Below are 21,888 nucleotides of genomic sequence, written 5' to 3'. Positions count from 1 at the left end.
GGGAGTGGGTCTTGACTACGGCGAGGATGCGAGGCTTGCGGAAGGCGGGGTCTTGGTCAGGGTGGGCAAACGGGGCCTCTCGGAGGCGGGCCTCTGTGGGGTGCTTGGCCGGCGGGGGCGTGGTCTGGGGGGGGGCGGGGCCCTGGCGGGGGGGCGGGGACTGAGTGGGCGGCCGCGCGTCCCAGCAGGGGCTGGGTCTCGCGAGCGTGGAGATCAACGGACGTTGGTCGCTTCTCGGGGTCCTTCCGACCTTCTGAACTGGGGGTGTCGGTTGGGGCGGGAGTGAGAGGTGTTGGTGAACTCTACTTCCCGGGTGTCCCCTTCTGCCTTCGTTATATGGGAGAATTTCACTTGTGGCTTTTGTGAGAATTGCTGAGGTGAGAATATCTTAAACTTAATTTTGGTGAATTACGTTTGATAAATTCATTTGGGAAAATGCTTTCTCAGGATTCTAAGCGTGAGGGTCAATAAAAAAGTGTAATGAAGAAAATGAAATGAAGTAAGTGAAAATTAAGTAACAAGCCTTACAATTAAAGTTATTCACTTCTGTACTTGGCAAATCAGCTACACCTCTCCTCTAAGGGCCTGCCCTCGCGGTCGAGTTTTATTTTTTTAAAGGTTTTGTATTTTTTTTTTAAGTTTGTTTAGTTGAGATAGAGAGAGAGCGAGAGCGTATGTGCGGACGTGGGGGGAAGCGGGCAGAGAGCCTGATGCGGGGCTCGAACTCACGGACCGCGAGATCGTGACCTAGCTGAAGTCGGACGCTTAACCGACTGCGCCACCCAGGCGCCCCGCTTGACTGTTTTTCTTGATTACACAAGTGATGCATGGGTATGTTGTTTTTGTTAACATTCAAATAATTCAGAAACTATAGTAAGAATGTTAGCGGTTCCCTTCACACTCTCCCTGCCAAGTGCACATAAAATACAATGTCCTGCTTTGTAGGCCTCCAGTGTTACTGATGGCAGTGTGGCCTTGCAGTAATTTTTTTTTTTTTTATTGTGGTCAAATGTACATATCATAAAAATTTCCCTTTAACCTTTTTTGAGGGTACTGTTCATTGGCGTGAAGTACAATCACATTATTGTGCGACCGTTACCACCACGCATCTTCAAAACTTTTTCATTTTCCCCAAATGAAACTGTTCTCATTAAAAAAAAATAACTCCCCATGGGGCGCCTGGGTGGCTCAGTCGTTAAGCATCTGACTTCGGCTCAGGTCATGATCTCACAGTCCGTGAGTTAAAGCCCCGCGACGGGCTCTGTGCTGACAGCTCAGAGCCTGGAGCCTGTTTCAGATTCTGCGTCTCCCTGTCTCTCTGCCCCTTCCCCACTCACGCTCTGTCTCTCTCTGTCTCAGAAATAAATGAAAACATTTTTAAAAAATTAAAAAAAGAAACAAAAAACTTCCCGTAACCCTAACTCCCAGCCCCTGGTAATCTCTATTCTATTTTCTTTCTCTCTAAACTGGACTATTGTTGGTACCTCATATAAGTGGAATCGTGCAATATCGTTCTTTTGTGTCTAGATTATTTCACTTAGGAGAATGTTCTAAAATACACGCGTGTTGTAGCATGTATCAGGATTTTATTCCTTTGTAAGGTTGAATAATATTATATTTATATATTCATTATAGACATAGTTTATATATGTTTATATTTTGCATATTTTATATCTTGTTATATTTTTATATATTTCATATTATATAGTTACATATTTTGCATATTTTACATTTTTGTATATTTACATTTTGTATATATTTTATAATTTATATTGTAAAATGAACTTATATTTAATATAGATGTAATATATCAATATATATTCTATGCCCTTACATTTATTTACACTAGAATTTTATATAATATAATATATAAATATAACTATAACATTATTCAACCTTAAGTGTATACATTTTGTTTTTCTGTTCATTTGGGTTGTCCACCTTTTGGCTTTTGTGAATCATGCCACTACGAACATTGGTTTACAAATATCTCTTCACGTTTCTGCTTTCAGTCCTTTTGGATATATACTCAGAAGTGGAATTACTGGATCATATGGTAATTCGATATTAAGCTTTTTGAGGAACCACAACACTATTCTCTACAGTGGCTGTACCATTTCACATTACCATCATCAATGAGTAAGGGTTATAATTTCTCCATATCCTCACCAACACATTTTTATTTATTTATTTTTTATTGAAAATTTTTTTAGTGTGTGTTTGTTTTTGAGAGAGAGAGAGAGAGAGCAAGCAGGGGAGGGGCAGAGAGAGAGGGAGACATAGAATCTGAAGCAGGCTCCAGGCTCTGAGCTGTCAACACAGAGCCTGACACAAGGCTCAAACCCACAGACCATGAGATCATGACTTGAGCTGAAGTTAGACGCTTAACTGACTGAGCCACCCAGGTGCCCCTATTTTTATTTTTTTGGTAATAGCTATCGTAATAGATATGAAGTAGCATTTCCTTATGGGTTTGATTTGCATTTCCCTGATGATTAATGATGTTGAACATCTTGTTATGTGCTTATTGACCATATGTATGTCTTTATTTTAATGTTTGTTTATTTATTTTCAGAGAGAGAGCCCAAGTGGGGTAGGGGCAGAGAGAGAGGGGAGAGAGAGAATCCCCTCTGCACTCTCAGTGCGGAGCCTGACATGGGGCTCAAATTCACAAACCATGAGATCATGACCTGAGCTGAAACCAAGAGTCCGACACTTAACTGACTGAGCCACCCAGGCGCCCCTCTATGCCTTCTTTGGAGAAATATCTGTTCAAGTCCTTTGCCTGACAGTCATTTTCTTTTTTTTTATTAAAAATTATTTTTTCAATGTTTATTTTTGAGAGACAGAGACAGAGTGTGAGTAGGGAAGGGGTAGAGAGAGAGGGAGATACAGAATTCAAAGCAGGCTCCAGACTTTGAGCTCTGAGCTGTCAGCACAGAGCCTGATGCGGAGCTCGAACCCACGAACCGTCAGATCATGACCTGGGCCGAAGTTGGATGCCCAACCGACTGAGCCACCCAGGCGCCCCTGCCTAACAGTCATTTTTAATGCATGTATATACCTTTCTGCATATACATATTTTATAAATTATGTAAATATATTTATACTTTACCTTCAGATCTATATCAGTTTTTGTTTTAAACACCATAATCATTTCCCACAGTATGAATATATGATAATTATTTGGGCCCTTGCTATAATGTAATGTATATTTCAATTGGTTCCAGTTTTTACCTATTATAAACAGTTTTTAATGAACAAGCTTGAACACACACACATGTATCTATCTATCTATCTGCACAGATGCCAGAGTTTCTCTTGGCTACGGTCCTACAAGTTGCTAGTTGAAGGCATAGGACTATTTAAAATTTTAGTAGACATAAATTCCAATATCCCAGCACACTCCCAACTATCAGTGGCCTCTAGTCATCCTTTGTCATCTGTGGCTAAGACAGTTTTTCTACCCAGTACCAAGGGATTGGTGGTCTGAACTTGGAATCCAGATAAGTTATCCCCTAGAAGCCCTCCCTTGGCCTGCTGGTCTACCTAGTTTTGAAATTATTCCTGCCAACCCACATTCCCACAAACTAAACAATAGATCTTGATATACTTCTTACAAAAAGATTGCCCCCAAAGTCTCAATTCCCCCAAAAGCCTCTCTAAGGGGGAGCATACCGTGTGGGAGTTGCCCTGCCCTAGGAGGAAATTTCCCTTCCTTTCCTGAGCCCTCCAGCTGTCCACCCCTTCCTCTATTGCCATGATGTGGGAGACAGTGGTCAGATGGATAGACGTACTCCCTCTCTGTGCTCCCTAGTTCCTTAGTGCCTGGGCTCTCTGTTGCTATATTACCCCTCCCCCTTCTTTTTAATAGTTTATTTATTTATTTTGAGAGAGAGAAAGAACACACAAGCAGGGGAGGAGTAGAAAGAGAGAGGGAGAGAGAGAATCTCAAGCAGGCTGTGCACTGCCAGTGCAGAGCCCAGTGTTGGGCTTGAACCCACGAACTGTGGGATCATGACTTGAGCTGAAGTCGAGTCAGCTGCTTAACCATCTGAGCCACCCCTTCTGATTTGATGGGAAAATATGCCATACGTAAAATATGTTAAATGTTCTGTGTATCTGTAAGGTATATTGTATATGATATATACATATTAATTTTCACATATTATACAAAATATATATGTTTTCCTATAAAACTTCACCTTGAACAATTTGCCACATTTTTTTTGTTTCAACTTTTTACTTAAATTCTAGTTAGTTAACATATAGTGTAATATTGGTTTCAGGAGTAGAATTTAGTAATTTATCACTTACAGGGGTGCCTGGGTGGCTCAGTTGGTTAAGCATCTGACTTTGGCTCAGGCCAATGATCTCGCGGTTTGTGAGTTCGAGCCCCGCATCGGGCTCTGTGCTGACAGCTCAGAGCCTGGAGCCTGCTTCGGATTCTGTGTCTCCCCCTCTCTCTGCCCCTCCCATGCTCATGCTCTGTCTCTCTCTGTCTCTTAATAATTAATGTTAAAAAAAGGAATTTATCACTTACAGCTAACACCCAGTGCTCATCACTAGTGCCCTCCTTAATATCCATCACCCATTTAGCCCATCCCTTGCCCAACTCCCTCACCAACCCTCAGTTTGTTCTCTATAGTTGAGTCTCTTATGGTTTGCTTCCCTCTCTTTTTTTCCCCTTCCCTTATGTTCATCTCTTGTGTTTCTTAAATTCCACATATGAGTGAAATCGCATGGTATTTGTCATTCTCTGATTGACTTCTTTCACTTAGCATAATACATTGTAGCTCCATCCATGTCACTGCAAATAGCAAGATTTCATTCAATTTGATGACTGAGTAATATTCCATTGTACATGTGTACCACATCTTCTTTATCCATTCATCAGTTGATAGACAATTGGGCTCTTTCCATAATTTGACTATTGTTGATAATGCTGGTATAAACATTGGGGTGCATGTGTCCCTTTGAATCAGTATTTTTGTATCCTTTGGGTAAATACCAAGTAATGCAATTGCTGGGTCATAGGGTAGTTCTATTTTTATTAAAAAAAATTTTTTTGAAGCTTATTTATTTATTTTGAGAGAGAAAGCATGTGGGGGGGGGAGGGGCAAAGGGAAACTGAGAGAATCTTAAGCAGGCTCCACACTCATTGCCAAGCCCCATGGGGGGGCTTGATCCTGCAACCCTAGGATCATGAACTGAGCCAAAATCAAGAGTCTGATGCTCAACTGCTCAACTCAGCCAACTGAGCCACCCAGACGGCCTGAGTTTGATGGTTTTTTTTTAATAGATTTTGGATACTAATCCTTTTTCAGATATGTCATTTGTGGGGCACCTGGGTGGCTCAGTTGGTTAAGCGACTGACTCTTGATTTCAGCTCAGGTCATGATCTCACAATTTGTGAGATTGAGGCGCCCCGCCCAACCCCCGTTGGGCTCTGTGCTAACAGCAAGGAGTCTGTTTGGGATGTTTTCCCTGCCTCTCTCTCTCTCTCTCTCTCTCTCTCTGCCTTTCTCTCTCTCTCTTTTTGAGAGAGAGAGGCTACAAGTGAGCGAGGGGCAGAGAGAGGGAGGGAGGGAGGGAGGGAGAGAGAGAGAGAGAGAGAGAGAGAGAGAAAAGTGTGGCTCACCCAAAGCAGGGCTCGTGCTCACTTGATGCAGGGCTCGGAATCATTAACTGTGGAATCATGACCTGAGCTGAAGTTCGATGCTTAACTGACTGAGCCACCCAGGTGCCCCTCTCTCTCTCTCAAAATTAATAAACTGAAAAAAAGATATGTCATTTGCAGATATCTTCTCCCATTTTGTAGGTTGGCTTTTAGTTTTGTTGACCATTTCCTTCACTGTGCAGACGCTTTTTATCTTGTTGAAGTCCCAATAGTTCATGTTTGCTTTTGTTCCCCTTGCCTCCAGTGACCTATCTAGTAAGAAGTTGCTCCAGCCCAGGTCAAAGAGGTTGCTGCCGGTTTTCTCCTCTAGGAGTTTGATGGCTTCCAGTCTCACATTTAGGTCTTTCACCCATTTTGAATTTATTTTTGTGTATGGTGGAAGAAAGTGGTCCAGTTTCATTCTTCCTGCATGTCACTGTCCAGCTTTCCCAAAATCATCTGTTGAAGAGACTGTAGAATTTGCCTTTTCTTTTTTTTTAATTTTTTTTTTCAACGTTTTTATTATTTATTTTTGGGACAGAGAGAGACAGAGCATGAACGGGGGAGGGGCAGAGAGAGAGGGAGACACAGAATCAGAAACAGGCTCCAGGCTCCGAGCCATCAGCCCAGAGCCTGACGCAGGGCTCGAACTCCCGGACCGCGAGATCGTGACCTGGCTGAAGTCGGACGCTTAACCGACTGCGCCACCCAGGCGCCCCAGAATTTGCCTTTTCTTAATCTTTCCCTCTTAGGGTGATAGCACCACCACCTATCCAGTTTAGTGGTTTTGTAAGGAGAGACCATTGCTGTAGGCAGAATACTCCCATCCTAAACACTGGCACTAAAGAGCTTTTCTTTTATAGGAAAGAATTTACAAGACTGGGAAGTGGGATGAGTGGGTGGGGTGATAGGATAGTTGATCAGGGAGATCAGCTGATTGTCGGGGAGGGGCTGTAGAGGGTTGATCTGAGTCCCTGTGCTCAGGGGTGAGTTCAGGAGGAGAGAAGCTTGGCTGAAGTTTAGTGAACTCAAATTAAATTCAGAGGCATTTTATCTAAGTAGTTTAGTGGGGAACAAACAGTGGAGCTACTCATTCATGAGACAAAGGTGGGAATTTGGACGGTCTGTGCCTGGCATTGTCAAAGGTAAACAAGGGGTCATCATCCTGCCCTATCTAAATCGTGCAGGGAAGGGTGTTTCGTTGTATTCGGGCATTTCCCAGAACACAAAAAGGGCTGGGGAATTTCTTGCCCATCACAGTTTTCCAGGAGCACAGGGTTTGGGTGTGAAGCTTGACATTGTGAGTATAAAAACCTTCTGTGGTTTCTCTAAGTTCTCAAAACTGGCTACACATCTCCCCCTCTTCTCACTTTTCATCCCAATCTAACTCTAGCAGATCCTTTGACATTTCCTTCAATATGTGTACAATCATCTCTTCTGCTCCCAAGGAGTCCCCATTCTCACCTGGACCCTGCTGTTGCCCCTTACCATCCACCCCCACTTTTACTGTTGCTTTCCCTGTTCTGTCCTATGAACAGCTGCCAGTATGATCTTTTTTTATTTTTCACTTTAAAAAATTTAAATCCAACGTAGTTAACATATAATGTAATAATAATTTCAGGAATAGAATTTAGTAATTCATCACTTACATATAATACCCAGTGCTCATCCCAACAAGTGTCCTCCTTAATGCCCCTCACCGCTGTAGCCCAGCCCCCCTCCCAACATCCCCCCCAGAAACCCTTAGTTTGTTCTCTGTATTTAAGAGTCTCTTGGGGCGCGTGGGTGGCTCAGTTGGTTAAGCGTCCCACTTCGGCTCAGGTCATGATCTCAGTCTGTGAGTTCGAGCCCCTCGTCAGGCTCTGTGCTGACCGCTCAGAGCCTGGAGCCTGCTTTGGATTCTGTGTCTCCCTCTCTCTCTGTCCCTCCCACACTCGCACTCAAAAGTAAAATAAAAACATAAAAAAACAATGCTAATATCATCCTCAATGGGGAAAAACTGAGAGCTTTCCCCCTAAGGTCAGGAACAAGACAGGGATGTCCACTCTTGCCACTGTTATCAACATAGTATCAGCAAGTCTTAGCCTTAGCAATCAGACAACACAAAGAAATAAAAGGCATCCAGATCGGCCAGGAGGAGGTCAAACTTTCACTCTTTGAAGGTGACATGATACTCCATATGGAAAGCCCAAAAGATTCCACCAAAAACCTGCTGAAACTGATCCATGAATTCAGCAAAGTCGCAGGATATAAAATCAATGCACAGAAATCGGTTGCATTTCTATACACCAACAATGAAGCAACAGAAAGAGAAATCAAGGAATCGATCCCATTTACAATTGCAGCAAAAGCCATAAAATACCTAGGAATAAATCTAACCAAAGAGGTGAAAAATGTATACACTGAAAACTATAGAAAGCTTATGACAGAAATTGAAGAAGATACACACAAAATGGAAAAATATTCCATGCTCCTGGATGGGAAGACAAAATATTGTTAAAATGCCGATATGACCCAAAGCAATCTACATATTCAATGCAATACCTATTAAAATAACACCAGCATTCTTCACAGAGCTGGAACAAACAATCCTAAACTTTGTAGGGAACCCATACCCATACCCTTTGTGTGGAACTTTGTAAAGACCCCCAAATAGCCAAAGCAATCCTGAAAAGGAAACCCAAAGCTGGAGGCATCACAATCCTGGACTTCAAGCTGTATTACAAAGCTGTAATCATGAAGACAGTATGGTACTGGCACAAAAACAGACACTCAGATCAATGGGACAGAATAAAGAACCCAGAAATGGACCCACAAACATATGGCCAACTAATCTTTGACAGAGCAGAAAACAATATCCAATGGAATAAAGGCCGTCTCTTCAGCAAATGGTGCTGGGAAAACTGGACAGCGACATGCAGAAGAATGAACCTGGACCACTTTCTTACACCATACACAAAAATAAACTCAAAATGGATGAAAGACCTAAATGGAAGACAGGAAGGCATCAAATCCGAGAGGAGAAAGCAGGCAAAAACCTCTTCAACTTTGGCCGCAGCAACTTCTTACTCGACACCTCTCCAGAGGCAAGGGAAACAAAAGCAAAAATGAACTATTGGGACTGCATCAAAATAAAAAGCTTCTGCACAGCAAAGGAAACAATCAGCAAAACTAAAAGGCAACCAACAGAATGGGAGAAGATATTTGCAAATGACATATCAGACAAAGGGTTAGCATCCTAAATCCATAAAGAACTTCTCAAACTCAACACCCAAAAAACAACTAACCCAGTGAAGAAATGGGCAAAAGACATGAAGAGACACTTCTCCAAAGAAGACATCCAGATGGCCAACCGACACATGAAAAGATGTTCAGCGTCACTCATCATCAGGGAAATACACATCAAAACCACAGTGAGATACCACCTCACACCTGTCAGAATGGCTAACATTAACAACTCGGGCAACAACAGATGTTGGCGAGGATGTGGAGAAAGAGGATCTCCTTTGCATTGCTGGTGGGAATGCAGGCTGGTGCAGCCACTCTAGAAAACAGTCTGGAGGTTTCTCAAAAAATGAAAAATAGAACTACCTTATGACCCAGCCATTGCACTACTAGGTATTTATCTAAGGGATACAGGTATGCTGTTTCGAAGGGACACATGCACCCCAGTGTTTATAGCAGCACTATCAACAATAGCCAAAGTATGGAAAGAGCCCAAATGTTCATCGATGGATGAATGGATAAAGAAGATGTGGTATACATATATACAATGGAGTATTACTTGGCAATCAAAAAGAATGAAATCTTGCCATTTGCAACTATGTGGATGGAACTAGAGGGTATTATGCTAAGCAAAATTAGAGAAAGACAAATATCATAGGACTTCATCATGAGGACTCAAAGATACAAAACAGATGAACATAAGGGAAGGGAAGCAAGAATAACGTAAAAACAGGGAGGGGGCCAAAACATAAGAGACTTAAATATGGAGAACAAACAGAGGGTTGCTGGAGGGGTTGTGAGAGGGGGATGGGCTAAATGGGTAAGGGGCATTAAGGAATCTACTCCTGAAATCGTTGTGCTATATGCTAACTAACTTGAATGTAAATTACAAAAAAAAAATAGTAATAATAATAACAATAAATTAAATTTTTAAAAAGTCTCATATAGTTTGTCCCCCTTGCTAGTATGTTCTTTAAAAATATAAATAGGAATAGAAAATTCTTACAAAACTCCTGCTAGCCTGCCAGTCACAAGGTGTAAATCCAGATTGGATCTAGGGTTGTTTGCCCTGATCTTGACCAGGCTCCTGGCCCCTCTGCCACCCTCTCCCATCACTCTCCTCTCTAGACACCCAGGTCACAAGCTCCAGCCACACCTGCACGGGCTTTCCTCCCTGTTGAGCATCTGTGTGGAGCTAGATCACCACCGCCCCCCCCCGCCCCCCCCCTTTCATTTTCCTGAGACCCTTTTCCTCCAGGGCTTCCAAAGGCCAGGACAAGGTGGGAGTGGAGCCCCAGGAGCCCCCAGTCTGCCTGCATTAGGGTTGGGGCCTTTAGGGTTTGAGATGTTTGAGGTATAGAACTACATTATACCTTGTATTCTTTTTATTAACTTGGGCAATTGACTTGGTAAACTTCTCTGAACTTGAGTACCCTCAACATCACAGGAGGTTGCAAGCCTTCCTCATGGACAGCAAGGCCCCCAGGCCTCTTTCCTGGTTGTGAGAGACAGGATTGCCATCCCGTGTGCCTGCAGGCATTTGCTTTGTTTGTGTGTGAGGTCATGGGTCATGTGATACAGCCTCCAGGCAGGTGCTAGCTGGAGTCTAGGGCATGGCCAGCTTCTCACATCCACCTTTTGTCCTCTAGCAATGCCTGCTCAAGTCCACCTGTCTCCAGGAAGGAAATGTGGAGGCTGAAGTGATGGCTCCAGGGTTGCTGACAACCTGGTCATAGGTAATCATATTAAATCAAAATCCTCCTTGGAGTGCTTGGGTGGCCCAGTCAGTTAAGCGGCCAAGTCTTGATTTTGGCTCATGATTCATGGTGTGTGAGTTTGATCCCCATTTCAGGCTCTGCGCTGACAGCACAGAGCCTGTTGGGATTCTCTCTCTTCCTCTCCCTGCCCCTCCCCTGCTCATGCACACACATTCTCTCTCTCTCTCTCTCTCTCTCTCTCTCTCTCTCAAAATAAGTAAATAAACATAAAAAATCCCCCTCATTCCAATGTGACATCTCCCTCCCTGAGTTTGGCTGTGTCTCCTTTTGTGGCCTGGAGCCTTCCAACCTGACCAGGACTTGTCTCCATACTCCTCAGGACCATTAGCCTCTAATGAATGGTGGTGGCTAAGGGACTTCCCAGAGAATGCTCAGTATTTGTGAATGTTTTTCAGCGCCCGTTCATACTAGCTCAATAGTCACTTCAGAGCTTCAGAGCTATGGCAGAAAACCAAGAAAAGGCTATGTGCTGACTTTGTCTCAGGAATTCATGGAGACATAATTCATTTGTTTACTGAGTATTTGTCCCAGGCCTCCATAGGCTCAGGGCTGTGTGGTATCTCGCCTAGGGGACTCAGGCTGGATGAGATCACAGACTAGTTGCACAGAGAAAAGTTCAACCCCTTGTTGAAGAGCTAATAAATCAATGAGGCCAGATGAGATTGCTGAGGATGTGCGAGTGGAGAGAGACGAGAGGTGAGGAATCGCCCCTGCCCCATCTGAATGTCCCATTCCTTGGTCTTCTGGGGCCATCCTCCTCACACCCCACCTTCCTGGGACACTGATAGAGATGGGCCTTGGCTGAGCGCAAATGTGTGTGATGTTTCAGGATTCAGCGACCTTTGAGGAAGTAGCAGTGGACTTCCCCGAGGAGGAGTGGGCACCACTGGACCCTGCTCAGAAAATCTTGCGTAGAGACATGATGTTGGACAACTATAGGAGCCTGGCCTCAGTCAGCCTAATCTCTTCATTCATAGGTTTCTGCTGCAAATATTTCTTCAGCACCTGTTACATTCCAGGAACTATTCTTCGTCTTGGGAAAAGAGTAGTGAAGAGGGAGATGTGGCCCACTCTTGAGGAGTGACAGGGTACAGCAGGAGTGGCCACACTTTTCCTTAAAAGGCCAGAGAGGAAATATTTTCAGCGTAGTGGGCCATAGTGTTTCTGTTGCAGCTACACACAATGATTCAATGCTACCAATGTAGTGGCCAGTGTAGTGCGGAATGTACACAAACAGGCAGAGCCATGTTCCAGTGAAACTATCTTTACAAAAGCAGGTGGCTAACCCCTGGGGTCTAGTCACTAGTCCGTACTCTAGCATCTTCCCCTTGAGAATGGAGATTCATCTCTTACGCCAACCTTATTTTTTTCATGTTTAGAAGCTTTGGTGTGGCTCTGAGCTCGGGTCTGAGGATCCCCAGTCCCTCCAGGGCACGACGTGAGGTAGTTTGTTTGGGTCCTGGGTACCATCATCACTGCCCATGGGGCCACACATGCCTGTCCTCTGAAAGTGGTGGTCCCACTCTGAGGGGAGGTTGCCTTTTCACCCTGCACGTTCCGCCTGATGTGTCTTTCTCTGTGTACAGGGTATCATTTCCATAAACCCAACCTGCTCACCCATAAGGAGCTGAGGACCAAGAAGAGGAGAGTTCTAATTGTCCAAGAAACCCGTTCAGGTGAGCCTCAGGCAAAAGGAACTCTATTTAGGAAATTTCTAAAATGTCATGAGTTTTTTAAATTGAAGTATAGTTGACACACAGCGTTACATTAGTTTCAGGCGTACAACACAGTTATTGGACAGCAAGTTTATATGTTATACTGTGTTCACAAGTGTAGCTACCATCTGTCACCATACACCACTATTACAATGTCATCTAAAATGTTCTCTTGTTTGGGGACTCCTGGGTGGCTCAGATGGTTAAGCGTCCGACTTTGGCTCAGGTCATGATCTCGCGGTCCGTGAGTTTGAACCCCGGGTTGGGCTCTGTGCTGACAGCTCAGAGCTGGAGTCTGCTTCAGATTCTGTGTCTCCCTCTCCTGCCCCTCCCCTGCTCTTTCTCTGTCTCTCTCTCAAAAATAAACATTAAAAAAAATTTTTTTTAATGTTATCTAGTCATAAATCATCTCAGGCCACTTGGGATGAGTTTCGTCTTGAGGCTTTGGCTTCCCTTCCTCTCCTCCCTTTTCTCCTCCACTTTCTATGGCTTCTAGAGAAAACTCTGCTCTGCTTCCTTTCTTCAGAACATTTCCACTTTTGTAAATAAAGTTTTATTGGAACACAGGCCTACCAATTTGTCCATTTGTCTACTTTCCCCAAGCTTGGCTTGCCCCATAGTGCCCTCTACCAGACTGTTAGCAGCCCTCTCTTTCCTGCCAAATTATTTCTTAGCATTTCCATACCTTGTTTCTGTCATTGTCAAATTGTTCATATTGCTGAAATCCTTAAAAGTATGTCTTTAACTGTTGGGGCATTCTTTCCTATCACATTGACTTCTCATGTTTGGAGTCAGTCTACAGTCTATGAAAAAAAGCTACATGGGCCTGGCTCTTTGTTTTTGTCTGTTTTTAAGAGTTTTTTTTTTTTTTAATGTTTTATTATTTTTTATTTGAGAGAGAGACGGATACAGAGAGTGAGCAGGGGAGGAAAGAGAGACAGAGATAGAATCTGAAGCAGGCTCCAGACTTCGAGCTGTCAGCACAAGGCCTGATGAGGGGCTCGAACTCAACAAGCAGTGAGATCATGACCTGAGCTGAAGTCGGATGCTTGACCGACTGATCCACCCAGACACCCCTTAAGAGTTTATTTAAGTAATCTATACACCTAGCATGGGGCTTGAACTCACAACCCAGAGGTCAAGAGTTGCATGTTCTACCAACTGAGCCAGCCAGGAACACCCCCCCCCCTTTAAAAAAATAATTTATTTATTTTTAAATTTACATCCAAATTAGTTAGCATATAGTGCAACAATGATTTCAGGAGTAGATTCCTTAATGCCCCTTACCCATTTAGCCCAACCCTCCTCCCACAACCCCTCCAGCAACCCTCTGTTTGTTCTCTATATTTAAGAGTCTCTTATGTTTTGGCCCCCTCCCTGTTTTTACGTTATTCTTGCTTCCCTTCCCTTATGTTCATCTGTTTTGTATCTTTAAGTCCTCATGAGTGAAGTCCTATGATATTTGTCTTTCTCTGACTAATTTTGCTTAGCATAATACCCTCTAGTTCCATCCACATAGTTGCAAATGGCAAGATTTCATTCTTTTTGATTGCCAAGTAATACTCCATTGTGTTCGTGTGTGTGTGTGTGTGTGTGTGTGTGTGTGTGTGTGTATACCACATCTTCATCCATTCATCCATCGATGGACATTTGAGCTCTTTCCATACTTTGGCTATTGTTGATAGTGCTGCTATAAACACTGGGGTGCATGTGCCCCTTCGAAACAGCATACCTGTATCCCGTGGTTAAATGCCTAGTACTGCAATTGCTGGGTCGTAAGGTAGTTCTATTTTTCATTTTTTGAGGAACCTCCAGACTGTTTTCTAGAGTGGCTGCACCAGCCTGCATTCCCACCAGCAATGCAAAGGAGATCCTCTTTCTCCACATCCGCGCCAACGTCTGTTGTTGCCCGAGTTGTTAATGTTAGCCATTCTGACAGGTGTGAGGTGGTATCTCACTGTGGTTTTGATGTGTATTTCCCTGATGATGAGTGACGCTGAACATCTTTTCATGTGTCGGTTGGCCATCTGGATGTCTTCTTTGGAGAAGTGTCTCTTCATGTCTTTTGCCTATTTCTTCACTGGGTTAGTTGTTTTTTGGGTGTTGAGTTTGAGAAGTTCTTTATGGATTTAGGATGCTAACCCTTTGTCTGATATGTCATTTGCAAATATCTTCTCCCATTCTGTTGGTTGCCTTTTAGTTTTGCTGATTGTTTCCTTTGCTGTGCAGAAGCTTTTTATTTTGATGCAGTCCCAATAGTTCATTTTTGCTTTTGTTTCCCTTGCCTCTGGAGAGGTGTCGAGTAAGAAGTTGCTGCGGCCAAAGTTGAAGAGGTTTTTGCCTGCTTTCTCCTCTCGGATTTGATGCCTTCCTGTCTTCCATTTAGGTCTTTCATCCATTTTGAGTTTATTTTTGTGTATGGTGTAAGAAAGTGGTCCAGGTTCATTCTTCTGCATGTCGCTGTCCAGTTTTCCCAGCACCATTTGCTGAAGAGACGGCCTTTATTCCATTGGATATTGTTTTCTGCTCTGTCAAAGATTAGTTGGCCATATGTTTGTGGGTCCATTTCTGGGTTCTTTATTCTGTCCCATTGATCTGAGTGTCTGTTTTTGTGCCAGTACCATACTGTCTTCATGATTACAGCTTTGTAATACAGCTTGAAGTCCAGGATTGTGATGCCTCCAGCTTTGGGTTTCCTTTTCAGGATTGCTTTGGCTATTTGGGGGTCTTTACAAAGTTCCACACAAAGGGTATGGGTATGGGTTCCCTACAAAGTTTAGGATTGTTTGTTCCAGCTCTGTGAAGAATGCTGGTGTTATTTTAATAGGTATTGCATTGAATATGTAGATTGCTTTGGGTCATATCGGCATTTTAACAATATTTTGTCTTCCCATCCAGGAGCATGGAATATTTTTCCATTTTGTGTGTATCTTCTTCAATTTCTGTCATAAGCTTTCTATAGTTTTCAGTGTATACATTTTTCACCTCTTTGGTTAGATTTATTCCTAGGTATTTTATGGCTTTTGCTGCAATTGTAAATGGGATCGATTCCTTGATTTCTCTTTCTGTTGCTTCATTGTTGGTGTATAGAAATGCAACCGATTTCTGTGCATTGATTTTATATCCTGCGACTTTGCTGAATTCATGGATCAGTTTCAGCAGGTTTTTGGTGGAATCTTTTGGGCTTTCCATATGGAGTATCATGTCACCTTCAAAGAGTGAAAAGTTTGACCTCCTGGCTGATCTGGATGCCTTTTATTTCTTTGTGTTGTCTGATTACTGAGGCTAAGACTTCCAATACTATGTTGAATAACAGTGGCAAGAGTGGACATCCCTATCTTGTTCCTGACCTTAGGGGTAAAGCTCTTAGATTTTCCCCATTGAGGATATTAGCTTTGAGTCTTTCATATATGGTTTATGATCTCAAGGTATGATCCTTCTATCCCTACTTTGAGGGATTTTATCAAGAAAGAGTGCTGTATTTGGTCAAATGCTTTGTCTGCATCTATTGAGAGGGTCATGTGGTTCTTGTCCTTACTTTTATTGATGTGATGAATCACATTGATTGTTTTGTGGATATTGAACCTGAATCCCAGGTATAAATCCCATTTGGTTGTGGTGAATAATTTTTTTAATGTATTGTTGGATCCAGTTGGCTAATACCTTGTTGAGGAATTTTGCATCCTGTTCATCAGGGAAATTGGTCTATAGTTCTCCTTTTTAGTTGGGTCTTTGTCTGGTTTTGGAATCAAGGTAATGCTGGCTTCATATAAAGAGTTTGGAAGTTTTCCTTCCATTTCTATTTTTTAGAACAGCTTCAAGAGAATAGGTGTTAACTCTTCCTTAAATGTTTGGTAGAAATCCCCTGGAAAGCCATCTGGCCCTGGACTCTTGTTTTTTGGGAGATTTTTGATTACTAATTCGATTTCTTTACTATTTATGAGTCTGTTTAAATTTTCTATTTCTTCCTCTTTCAGTTTTGGTATTTTATATGTTTCTAGGATTTCTCTATTTCTTCCAGGTTGCCTGTTTTATTGGTGTATAATTGCGCATAATATTCTCTTATTATTGTTTTTATTTCTGCTGTGTTGGTTGTGATCTCTCCTCTTTCATTCTTGATTTTATTTATTTGGGCCCTTTACTTTTTCTTTTGGATCAAATTGGCTAAGGGTTTATCAATTTTGTTAATTCTTTCAAAGAACCAGCTCTGGTTTCATTGATCTATTCTACTGTTTTTTGGTTTTGATAGCATTGATTTCAGCTCTAATCTTTATTATTAACTATCTTCTTCTGGTTTTGGGTTTTATTTGCTGTTGTTTTTCCAGTTCTTTGAGGTGTAAGGTTAGGTTGTATATCTGAGACCTTTCTTCCTTCTTTAGGAAGGCCTGGATTGCTATTTTATACTTCCCTCTTATGACTGCCTTTGTTGCGTCCCAGAGGTTTTGGGCTGTGGTGTTATCACTTTCATTGGCCTCCATGTATTTTTTAATTTCCTCTTTAATTTCCTGGTTAGCCCATTCATTCTTTAGTAGAATGTTCTTTAGTCTCCAAGTATTTATCTTTCCACATTTTTTCTTGTGGTTGATTTCGAGTTTCACAGCCTTGTGGTCTGAAAATATGCATGATATGTCTCGATCTTTTTGTACTTGTTGAGGGCTGGTTTGTGTCCCAGTATGTGATCTCTTCTGGAGAAAGTTCCATGTGCCCTGGAGAAGAATGTGAATTCCGCTGCTTTAGGATGAAATGTTCTGAATATATCTGTAAGTCCATCCAGTCCAGTGTGTCATTCAAAGCCATTGTTTCCTTTTTGATTTTCTGTTTAGATATCTGTTACTGTAACTGGGGTGTTGAAGTTCCCTACTATTATGGTATTATCAATGAGTTTCTTTATGTTTGTGATTAATTGATCTATGTATTTGGGTGCTTCCAAAATGTTTACATTGTTAGATCCTCTTGTTGGATAGACCCCTTAATTATGATATAACACCCTTCTTCATCTCTTGTTATGTCTCTTTATTTTAAAGTCTACATCGTCTGATATAAGTATGGCTACTCCAGCTTTCTTTTGGCGACCATTAGCATGATATATGGCTCTCCATCCCTTACTTTTAATCTGAAGGTGTCTTTAGGTCTAAAGTGGGTCTCTTGTAAATAGCATATAGATGGATCTTGTTTTCTTATCCATTCTGTTACCCTGTGTCTTTTGATTGGAGCAGTTAGTCCATTGACATTTAGAGTGAGTACTGAAAAATGTGAATCTATTGCTATTATGTTGTCTGTAGAGTTGGAGTTTCTGATGGTGTTCTCTGGTCCTTTCTAGTCTTTGTTGCTTTGGTCGGTCTGTCTCTCTCTCTCTCTCTCTCTCTCTCTCTCTTTTTTTTTTTTTGGTCTTTTCTCCCCTCAGAGAGTCCCCCTTAAAATTTCTTGCAGGGCTGGTTTAGTGGTCACGAACTCCTTTAATTTTTGTTTGTCTGGGAAACTTTGTCTCCTGCTATTTTGAATGACAGCCTTGCTGGATGAACAATTCTTGCCTGCATATTTTTCTGATTCAACACATTAAATATATCCTGCCACTCTTTCCTAGCCTGCCCAGTTTCTGTGTGTAGGTCTGCTGCAAACCTGATCTGTCTTCCCTTGTAGGTTAAGGACTTTTTTCCCCTTGCTGCTTTCATGAGTCTTTCCTTGCCTGAGTATTTTGTGAGTTTGACTAGATATGCCTTTTTGATGGTCTGTTTTTATTGAATCTAATGGGAGTCCTCTGTGCTTCCCGGATTTTGATGTCTGTGTCTTTCCCCAGGTTAGGAAAGTTTTCTGCTATGATTTGCTCACATAACCCTTCAACCCCTTTTTCTCTCTCTTCATCTCTGGGACCCTTATGATTCTGATGTTGTTCCTTTTTAATGAGTCACTGATTTCTCTAATTCTTAAATTGTGCCCTTTTGCCTTAGTCTCGCCTTTTTTTTTTTTTCTGCTTCATTGTTCTCCATAAGTTTGTCCTCTATATCTCTGATTCACTGTTCTACCTCATCCATCCTTGCCACTGTGGCATCCCTTTGAGATTGCAGCTCAGTTATAGCATTTTTTATTTCATCCTGACTAGCTTTTTACTTCTTTTATCTCCTCAGAAAGGGATTCTCATCTATTTTCAACCCCAGCTAGTATTCTTATTATCACTATTCTAAATTCTGGTTCAGACATCTTGCATGTATCTGTGTTGGTTAATTCCCTGACTGTCATTTCTTCCTGTTCTTTCTTTTGGGTGAATTCCTTCGTTTTATCATTTTGAAGGAAGGAAAAGAATTAATAAGGTAAAACAAATTAAAATTAAAAAATTAAAAGCAACACAAAAAAAATCAAAGGATGCTAGATCCTAGGTGTGTTTTGGTCTGGTTGTTGAAAGGAGCTTGATAGATTAGAGAAAAAAGGGAAGGATAAGAAAAGAAAGGAAAAAAGAGGAAAATGTTTGAAAATTTGAAAAAAATGAATACAATGAAATAGAATAAAATGAAATGAAGCAAAATGAATTTGAAAAATTTACAAAAAAGTAAAAAATATATTAGAAAAAAATTAAAAACATTTTTAATAAAAATGGAAAATAAGAATACATTTTTTCTCTTTCTGTATTCAAGAATAAGAAAAGAAAAATTAAAAAAATTGACTAGATGGACCAGCAAACAGACAAATAGGATTGAAATTACATTGGTTTCCCCTAGAAGTCAAACTATGAAGCCCTTTATAGTCCATAAACTAAGCAGGAGAGACTTGTGGTGTTCCTGAAGAGCGAGGTTGGCCCAGATGGGCGGGGCTTAATGTAATGGCTCCATTCTCCATTAGATGGCGCTGCTTAGCTTACTGGGGTGGATTGTTGTGGTGCATGCACCACAGGAGGGGTGAAAATGGCGCATGAACAGGAGGGGGTGAAAGTGGCGTCGCCCAGCTACCCAGTCTCCACTATCAGAATTCTGTGCTTTCCCGACCGGCAATCACTCACCCTTTCTTTGTCTCTGGCTTCTGTCCAATTCCTGCTTTTACACTGTCCTTGACCAATCCATCAGGCTGCCAGGTGGCACCTCCGTCCTGAGTTTTATCTCATGTGGGGCTGTGTTTCCCAGCCCCTCACTTCTGAGGGACTGTGGCTTTGACCTGCTCAGACCTTCTGGGGGAGGGTCTCACTGAGGAATGGCCAGTGCACAGCTGCCCCCAGGAACGTTCACAGGACCATGCTGCTGCCAATGCCCAGAGACTGCAGCTGGGTGCCAGTCTGCCCCAGAAAAAGTTCACACAATCATGTAGCAGCAGCATTTCGGGGATTATGGTAAATTACAACACACATCTGGCACCAGGTTTCCCCCTTAATGTCCTTTTTCCAACACCAGCAAATGTGGTTGTTCTCCAGGGCCTGCTAGGACCTTTGCCTGTGGGGAGGCCACACAGCCTCTACTAAATGTCCTCCCACCAGGGGAACTGCCCCTCCTCATGTGGCCCAAGAATCTCCTGGACTCCACTCCACTCCTGGGGATTCGCCCTTCCTACCAGAGCACTGCCAGGTAATGAGCTAGAGTTTCAGACTCTTTGCTCCCCCTATTTAAAATTTTTTTTTTCAACGTTTATTTATTTTTGGGACAGAGAGAGACAGAGCATGAACGGGGGAGGGGCAGAGAGAGAGGGAGACACAGAATCGGAAACAGGCTCCAGGCTCTGAGCCATCAGGCCAGAGCCCGGCGCGGGGCTCAAACTCACGGACCGCGAGATCGTGACCTGGCTGAAGTCGGACGCTTAACCGACTGCGCCACCCAGGTGCCCCAATTTGCTCCCCCTATTTATAGAGTGTTAATGGAATTTAAACCCTCTGCTTTCTCCTATCTCCCTTTTTTGTTCAGTCCCTTGCGTACTCTTTCTTTTCTCATCTGCTCTTTTCGGGCATGGGGGTGGGTTCCCATACTCTCCTCCCATGTCTGTCCTCTCTCCACAAGCAAAAACAGCTCCCTGCCATCTGTGGCTTCTCTCTCCCCCCAGTTCACCTCTCTGCTCTGTGTACCTGTCGAGTTCTGTGGTTCAGGTTGTGTTAATCCTCAAATCAGTTTTCTAGGTGTGCAGGATGGTTTTAGTGTTGACCTGGCTGCATTTCAGGGAGGAGAGGTGCAAAAAAAAACTTGCATGCTCTTCCACCATCTTGGCCCCTCTTTTTTTTTTTAATGTATTGGTTTATTTTGTTCTTTTTTAAAAATCTATTTTGTTCTTTTTTTTTTTTTTTTTTTTTTTTTTTTTTTTTTTTTTTTTTTTTTTTTAGTTTAGTTATTTTGAGAGAAAGAGCGCAGGATAGGGACAGAGAGAGAAGGAGAGAGCGAGAATCCCAAGCAGATTCTGTACTGCCAGAGCAGAGCCTGGTGTGGGGCTTGAATTCATGAAGTGTGAGATCATGACCTGAGACAATGTCAGGAGTTGGATGCTTAACCGAGTGAGCCAACCAGCCACCCTTCTTTGTTTTTGTTTCTAAATTTTTTTTTAATGTTTATTTAGTGTGTGTGTGTGTGTGTGTGTGTGTGTGTGTGAAAGAGAGAGAGGCGGGGGGGGGCATGAACAGGGGAGGAACAGAGAGAAAGGGAAACACATAATCTGAAGCAGACTCCAGGCTCTGAGCTGTCAGCACAGAGCCCAATACAGGGCTGGAACTCATGAACCATAATATCATGACCTGAGCTGAATTCGGATGCTTAATCGACTGAACTACCCAGGTGCCCCACGTTTTTGTTTTTAATCACCTTTACCTCACAATTTATTTCTCTAAAAAAAATATTTGTCCTCCTCTCCCCCATTAATTTCAGATCAAAAGTTTCAACTTAAAGCCAAAGAGACCACTGCAAAGCAGAATAAACTTTGGGAAAAACTTCTGTCAGGAAAAGGGTAAGGCTCCCGAACGCCTCTCTCCTGAGGGTGCATTGCTGGTTCTCTGCTGGGGTTGCTGTGACACAGAAGAGCATAACCACCAGGGGAGACACTTGGGACCAATGACCTTCACCCAGAAGACGTTGTTTCTGAGTCAGAGAGTCTCTGAGTATCATGAATTTTCAGAACATTCTAAACCAATTTCAGTATTTATTTGTGGAGAGTTCCCACAGGTAAACATATCCATTAATACGACTTAGTGAATGTTGACACGTAATTCAGTTTTTGTTTAAAATTAAAAAAAAATGTTTATTTATGTTTGAGAGACAGAGTGTGAGAGGGGGAGAGGCAGAAAGAGAGGGAGACACAGAATCCGAAGCAGGCTCCAGGCTCCAAGCTGTCAGCACAGAGCCCGATGTGGGGCTCTAACTCACGAACTATGAGATCATGACCTGAGTGAAGTCAGATGCCCAACCAACTGAGCCACTCAGGTGCCCCAGTTTTTGTTTAAGTAATTATCAGGAAAAATATACATGAGAAGCTTCCATTCTGGACCTTGTGGCAGAGCACTCACCTTACTTAAAATTCAAAAGAACTTGAACAGAGCAGAAGCCGTACATAAGCC

At 42.5% G+C, this 21,888-nt stretch overlaps 1 long non-coding RNA gene across 1 annotated transcript; it reads left to right on the top strand.

Moving 5' to 3' along the window:
- Nucleotides 1-190: 190 nt before the first annotated feature.
- On the top strand, nt 191-21,621 carry LOC122486836. Its single transcript, XR_006298248.1, has 4 exons — nt 191-377; nt 12,249-12,338; nt 19,774-19,924; nt 21,203-21,621. It is a non-coding gene; the product is annotated as an uncharacterized LOC122486836 (long non-coding RNA).
- The last annotated feature ends 267 nt before the right edge of the window (nt 21,622-21,888 follow it).

The sequence above is a fragment of the Prionailurus bengalensis genome, chromosome A2, assembly GCF_016509475.1.
Source record: "Prionailurus bengalensis isolate Pbe53 chromosome A2, Fcat_Pben_1.1_paternal_pri, whole genome shotgun sequence".
NCBI lineage: Eukaryota > Metazoa > Chordata > Mammalia > Carnivora > Felidae > Prionailurus > Prionailurus bengalensis.
The sequence above is the reverse complement of the archived record's forward strand: the minus strand, read 5'-3'. Positions and strand labels throughout refer to the sequence as shown.